Below are 6,684 nucleotides of genomic sequence, written 5' to 3' on the forward strand. Positions count from 1 at the left end.
AGAAATAACACTACTATTAAAAAAGTTAAGCCTAAGGGGCTGTGAATTGAGTAATAAATTTCTGATTTAAGTATGTACACAATGAGGGATAAGGTCTAAGAATCAACGATGAGTATATATCTGGGGTTGAGCACAACAGCAATTAAGTCATGCAAAAAAAAAAAGCACTAAAACGTTAAACACACACCTAAATTAATAATTATGAAAGAAAAAAATAGAAAACAATTAACAATTTAAAAAATTAGGTAGAAAAAAAAAGTTCTTTGATTTTTTTTTTTTTGGGGGGGGGGGCAGGGGGAATATCTTGTATCTCCTCTGTGTCCATAACCAGTGTCTTGGTGGAGTCTCTGGGCTTCTTGTGGTGTTGGTTTTCCTGTGGCTTGATTGGTTTCTTAAGTCAGTTTGTTTGAACAGGAAGAAAGAAGCTCTGCATTACCCAGGACTTTGTGATCCTCCTCCCAAGCTAGTTCAGTGGGAGGGAGATCTGCTTTTAGTATTTCAAAAGAGGGAGATGTTTGTTTCCTCTAGCTTGGAGTTGCTGTGATGAGGCTAGGTTCTAGGTAGGGTTGAGGCCTATTAGCAATCCGTAGATTTTCCCTGAGGGGCTAGCTCCTGAGATACTCACAGAACCCAGCCTGGAGCCATTCTCAGGATTTATGTTTACTGAGTTTCAATTGTTTGTCTTACCCCTCCTGCTGCTGAGACTGCAGGTCTAGGCTGCAGCCTTTGGGTCTGTTTACCCAGTGAAGAAGTTCACTCCTCTGGGGGTGGAGGCACCTCTGCCCGGGAAGGGCAACTTTCCCCTGGATGGAGCTGAGCCTGGCAGTTCAGGTCAGGTCCTACAACCTGTGGAATAGCTACTATTGTTTTCTTCCAAGGTCTGAGTTGGTTCTAGCTGCTCCAGCTGGGCCTTTGTCAGTATCAAAGATGGAGATTACCTCCAGTGGTGGGGGTGAGGACTTCCAACAGCTGCTCCGTGAGAAGGAGTGAGGATGTCTTTTGTCTACTCACGCCAGATTCTTGGTTCCTGGGCTGTCCCTAGTCTGCGATCAGCAGGATGAAGATTTCTGTTCCTTGTCAGTTCTTGCTGGTGGTGAGTATAATCTGTTTGAACGCCATGTCTGGTGCCTTTGTCCTGGACTCTATCTGATGATATGGTGGCTGCAGCAGCTGCCGCCACCACCACTGCCATGTTTGCCGCCACTGCTGCCACAGATACCAGCAAGTGCTCTGATCTGTCTCCTTGACCAAGCTGCCTGGATTTTCCCTCTCTGGCAAAATTCTCTGTACTGTGATGGCACACTTGGTGTGATTCTCTAGCTTAGGACTGTTCACTGGAACATTAAAACTGCTTTCTATGTGAGAGATTTTTAGCCTCCAGCTTCTCCTCCAACATCTTCCTCTGGACTCCACAAGCACATTCTTATGTTTACCCAGTCCCTTCTTAGCACTAGAGGCTATTGGCTAACCTTGCTTTTTTTTTTTTTTTTTTAATTGTGAAAATACTGTACAGAGGGGTTACAATTACATGAGCAAGATAATGAGTACATTTCTTATCAAGCATTGTAGCCTCCTCCTTTGTTTCCTCTTCCCATCCCTTCCCATCCTCCCCCTGCCCCCCCACCCAATCTTCCTCGCTCCCCCTCCCCTCCTCCCTCCCTGCACCAAAGTTGTAAAGTTCGTTTTCGACATAACAACTTGTACATCTCATTGTTGCAATGGGTCCACCCGTATCCCTCCACAAATTATACGGACATCAAATACAGTGAAAGCAGGGGTTATACTGTGGGGGAGGGACATACAAAGCAACAAAGAAATAATCTTATAAATGTGTTAGAAACAATTGCATGAAAGAAAAAAACATTTGAATACATATCTTAGGGTTCATTTTCCTAACATCACCTTATTTGACCTTTTCTGCTTGACTCAGACATATACTAGATATTGCAAATAAGGGAAACAATGGGACCTATTTTTCTTTGGGCCTGGTAACCTTGCTTTTTGATTACCTTCTGAGCATGGAATAACATGATAAAGAATTCAGAAAAGGACCAACTCTTTTCTTCTGCTCCAAATTTAAAGGCAGAGTGATAAAACAAAGTTAAAGGTAACATCAATCAATAAATAAATACATGAATGGAAAAAAGAAAAAGAAAAAGAAAACTTCCAACAGCAATAATGATACTTCACATAAGAAATATAGCATAATGGTAATTCCTTTTAAAACTTCTTATTTCTACAACTCTTTTCTGACTGAAGCCAACTGTGTCATGAATGATAGAAATAAGGAACTTTATATGATGCTCTGATGCCACCCATATTTTTACAGAGAAGATGGATTGACTCTTTTGAACTTTGCTCAGTAATTATTTGAAACACCACAGCAGGGGATACAGCAATTTTCCACAAGTTGAAAAGTAGAAGAAAGCACACATTTTCTTGGTTGTACTGTAAGTGCTCTTGTGCATAAGAATGAAAGTAAGTGAATTCTAAAGTAATGGGCAGGTGATCCATGAAAAAAAAAATAGTCTTAGTTTTGGTCTTGCAAACGCTTCTCTTAAAATTGAGTATATGAATGTCAACTTTGATAAAATCCAGTTTATGGTCTCCTAGAATACAAGGGAAATGATGAATCTTAATGCCCCAAACAACAAAAAGAGATGAGTTGTGAAACAAAACATAGTTGAGGAATAAAACATAGTTATAGTTGAATAGCAGTAGACTGGTGCAAGGTAACTTTGGCTAGGACACACCATGCCTGGTCCACTGGTTTCTTGTTCACCAATCCATTTTACATAACTTTGTTCTCAATTGGGAATCAGGAGACAAACACAAATGGAAGAGAATAATGTGTGTTGAAAACTGCATTCTGAAACACGGCACCAAATTGCTTTTACCCAATCATGTCATAGGCCAGAGTCCAGGGTCAGGGAAGTCCAATTTTGTGGGAATTGCTACAAATACATATTATGGGATAGTGAAAAGTTTGCAGTTTATTTCCTACATAAAGAGGATCATTGGCTGTAATAGCAGAGGAAAAGTAAGTATGTCAGTGCTCTCACATTTCATTTCCAATGGGATAGAAAAACAAGATCTTCTCAAATATGTGCAGCTAGTACTTATGAAATGATGTAGTTTCCTACAGAAATTAACCAAGAGAGGCCCAAACCCATAGATTTCCTCAAGTACATTGTGAGTTGACATAAATACAGTCTTGGCATGAGAATCACTCCTAGATATTACATAGATACAAGAAGGCTTATGACATACTTCTATAGTTCTAGAACGCTATCAAAATTTCTAAAGTACTTAGGATCCCCCACTCACTACCATATCCAAAAATTCAAACAATCCAGCCTATTTTTCAGTATGACTTTTGGAAACAATAGATGTAGCCCTTGTGCTAATGTGGCAAATAGTATAATGAACCTAAAGAGATCACTGAAAATAAGCCTTGTGTGAACATCTGACTTACCATCCAGTCAAAGTACAGCAGGTAACCCATCCAAGTTTTCAAACTTAAATGTGTAAAAAATTTGGCTACTTTTTTATGGAATATTTTTAATGGAACTTTTTTTTTTTTTGCCAGTTCTGGGGCTTGAACTCAGGGCCTGGGCACTGTCCCTGAGCTTCTTTTGCTCAAGGCTAGCACTCTACTACTTGACCCACAGTACCACTTTGGGATTTTTCTGTTTATGTGGTACTGAGGTACATAAGGGCTTCATGTATGCTAGGCAAGCACTCTACCACTAAGCAAATTCCTAGACGCAGCTACTTTTTTTTCTTGTAGCTCCCGCTGATTTCTGTGATGAGTCTGTATTCCATATTAAATCATGATTTGATTTCAGTTAATTCAGGTTTTCTTCTTGTTCATCCAAGGCTGGTGATTAAGCTCTGAAGCTTTCACAAATGTTACAGCTTAGATGGTATGGGGTTACCTGCCACATTCTTGGTCTTTGGTGCAGATTATTGGTGTATAATACTGAGGTTCTGATGTAGAAATCGGTCAATTTTAGGTAGGACTGACACTTGAGCTTCTGTGCAAAATCACTGATGGGCAGCCAGGAGGAGATAGGTGACTTCTTTTATTATTTATCCAAGGTCTCTGGAGAACGTTCTACAGCTCAGTGCCACACTGTGGTTACAGCCACATAAGGTGGATCAAGGCCAACTGTCTAGAGATAATCAAATTTTTTACTCATCCTAGGGTCCCAACTCCTCCAAATTTATCCGGATTTCCCAACAATCCTCTTTAAAAACAGTTAAGCCTACATTCCTATGATTTTCTTCTTGTAGGCAAGTGCTTTAGGCACTCTTTCCCTCTTGTTTAAGTAAGTTAGTGAACTTAGATTTTTCACATCTTACTTTGTCCTATTTTATTTTATGTGTACACAGCCTCTGTTTCTTCCCATAGCATCTAAACTTTGACGACTAAAAAGCCTAGAAAAGTTGTTTTTGTCTCCTTTTGTTGTTCCTTCCACTTCTTGAAACAATGAACATAAACAGAGCACTGACAGAATGGGGGTGGGAGAAACACAGTTATCAACAGGATATAGAAGAAATAAAAATGATTGTTTGTGTGTTGGTATATGTTTTACAACCTGCTCTCAAAATCAATCAAACAAACGACAAACAATTTGTAGAGCTTGCTGGTTTCTATAAATACTCCCACTATGAAGTTACCAATAGGGTAACTTCAAAAGAGAAGTTCAAAAGAGAAGGGCAACAAGACAATTATGTAGCATTTTCACCAAACATAAAAGAGATACATTATGCCAAGAACATGCATAAGTGTAAACAGCAAACTAATTAAAAAGTAGATGCTGGGAGCTGATGGTTCATGCCTATAATTCTAGCTACTCAGGAGGCTGAGGTCTGAGGATCACTTTTCAAAGCCTGCTTAGGCAGAAGAGTCCCTGTGAGACTCTTATCTCCAATTAGCCACTCAAAAACTAGAGCGGTTCAAGTGATAGAGTGTTAGCGATGAGCACAAAGAGTCTCAGGGACAGTGCCAAGGCCCTGAGTTCAAGCCCCACAACTGACAAAAATAGTAGTAAGTTGTAAGCACTTATTAAATTTGTCTTTGTGATAGACTCAAACCCAAGATCTCCAGCATGATAAGCACACACTTAGTAATATGATCTGCAAAATGACAAATTTATGTAATGAAACTTTTAATAATGGTTTTGTTTAACTGGCTTGCAAAGTATCTAGAAAATTAACAATAGGCTTTTAGGATATCCAAACTGTTAATATTTTGAATTCAATTGTTAATATTTTGTAACCGTTTTCTTGCCACTAAAGGAAGTGGGCATTGTGCTCAGGGTGTTGAATAGGTCATTTAGTATCATTGGTGTTTTTTGTTATCTTGGAGTCATTCTTTGTCTTGTATCATATTCACCTAGAAAGCAGCTATTTACATCAAGCTCATTTACCTTATTTTGTCTTTTAATTTATGTGCAAAATCATTTATGGCTGACCTTGGAAATTTGGGAGTTCTTTATCTCCACAGGTATGGCCCTTGGCTGATGGAGAAAGAAAGTGATAGGCCATTATTTCTCTCCATTGATTCTAATTTAAACAAACAGTAATTTCCCCATAGCTCTGGTCAAATCTATAATAGAAAGTAGGATTGAATTTCCTGTCAAACATGCCCATTACATTCTCTGTTATATCCTCACTCCTAGTCTCTGAGAGATTTTTCCCATACTAAACTACCTGTACCTAATCTCTGCCTTGGACTCCAATTTCAAGAGGCTTTTGATTAAGACACTGTGCTCACATATTCAGTTTAGCCTTACCTCCCTTAAAGTCATTAGCCAACTGTTGAGCCAGCTCATGCAAGGGGAAAACTACTTTATAATATAGTGTGGACTATCTCATGTAAAGTATTTAATACTGCACAGAAAGTATAAACCACAATGATTGTGTGAGTATAGGAGACAGAAATAGCATTTTATAGACCTGATGGGAGAGAAAACACAAAGCACATTAGAAAAACAAAGCAAAGCAAAACAAACAAGCCAAAAAAGCTAGCAAACATTTTGATGAAGCTGCAGTGGTCACCCATGCTGTTCTTGAGGTTTCAAGATGCTGCCCGAAGATAACAAGAAGAAGAAAGGTACCAGGAAGTCGGTCAAGAAAGACAAGGCCCAGAAAGCATGTATGGGGACAAGGCCAAGAGAAAGAAGTGGTCCAGGGGCAAAGGCTGGGACAAAATCCAACAACCTCGGCCTGTTGGACAAAGCTATTTAGGACAAACTCTGTAAGGAAATTCCCAACTCTAAGCTCCTAACCCCTGTTGGGGTTTCTGAGAGGCTGAAGATTCCTGACTCCCTGGCCAGTGCAGCCCTCAGGCACTGCTTAGTAAGCTCACTTAATCAAATTAGTTTCAAAGCACAGAGCTCAAGTAATTTATACTAGAAATATTAAAGGTGAAGATGCTGCCACTGTTGGTGAAGATGCATGAACAGGTCCAATCAGTTGTATGTTTGGAGAAATAAAACTTTTATTAAATAAGGAGAAGAAAAGAACAACTGGCAACCAAGTATCTGTGGCGTCAATTATTTACCCTCATGATTGTGTGCCTGACTGTGAGTCACCAACCTCAGCATCACAAAAGAGTAGGCGAGGAATATAAAAATGGAAAGATTATATATTATCTGTAATATATTTATTGCATAT

At 39.3% G+C, this 6,684-nt stretch overlaps 1 pseudogene; it reads left to right on the forward strand.

Annotated features, from left to right (window-relative positions):
- The first annotated feature begins 6,090 nt into the window (after positions 1-6,090).
- On the forward strand, positions 6,091-6,477 carry LOC122120161 (annotated as a pseudogene).
- Positions 6,478-6,684: the final 207 nt, after the last annotated feature.

This window comes from Dipodomys spectabilis, unplaced genomic scaffold (genome assembly GCF_019054845.1).
Source record: "Dipodomys spectabilis isolate Male_0828 unplaced genomic scaffold, ASM1905484v1 ptg000175l, whole genome shotgun sequence".
NCBI lineage: Eukaryota > Metazoa > Chordata > Mammalia > Rodentia > Heteromyidae > Dipodomys > Dipodomys spectabilis.